General features: G+C 47.0%; 1 protein-coding gene across 7 annotated transcripts in view; it reads left to right on the top strand.

Moving 5' to 3' along the window:
* The window catches only part of ELP2 (elongator acetyltransferase complex subunit 2), a 46,968-nt gene that overhangs the window by 33,063 nt on the left and 13,607 nt on the right, over positions 1–298 (top strand). The gene's annotated exons all lie outside the window — the stretch shown is intronic.

The following is a 298-nucleotide window of genomic DNA, read 5'->3' as shown; positions in this document are numbered from 1 at the left end:
CCTGCTGGGCTCCGGTGATCCTTCTGCCTCAGCCTTCCAAGGAGCCAGAACTACAGGCACGTGCTACCACGCCCAGCTAATTTTTGATTTATTATAGAGATGAGGTCTTGTCACGTTACCTGGGCGGGTCTTGAACCCGCAGGCTCAGGCAATCCACTTACCTTGGCCTCCCAAAGCGCTGGGATTACAGGCTGAGCCACCGAGCCCAGCTTGTTTTCTAGTCTTAATTTTTAAAGTAGAGAGACATAACATAATATATATATATTTTTCTTTATTGAAAAGACTTTTAGTCGGGCTC

This window comes from Carlito syrichta, unplaced genomic scaffold, assembly GCF_000164805.1.
Source record: "Carlito syrichta isolate Samal-C Ts95f unplaced genomic scaffold, Tarsius_syrichta-2.0.1 Scaffold301868, whole genome shotgun sequence".
Taxonomy (NCBI): domain Eukaryota; kingdom Metazoa; phylum Chordata; class Mammalia; order Primates; family Tarsiidae; genus Carlito; species Carlito syrichta.
Note: the sequence above shows the minus strand (reverse complement) of the source record. Positions and strands in the feature narration are given on the sequence as shown.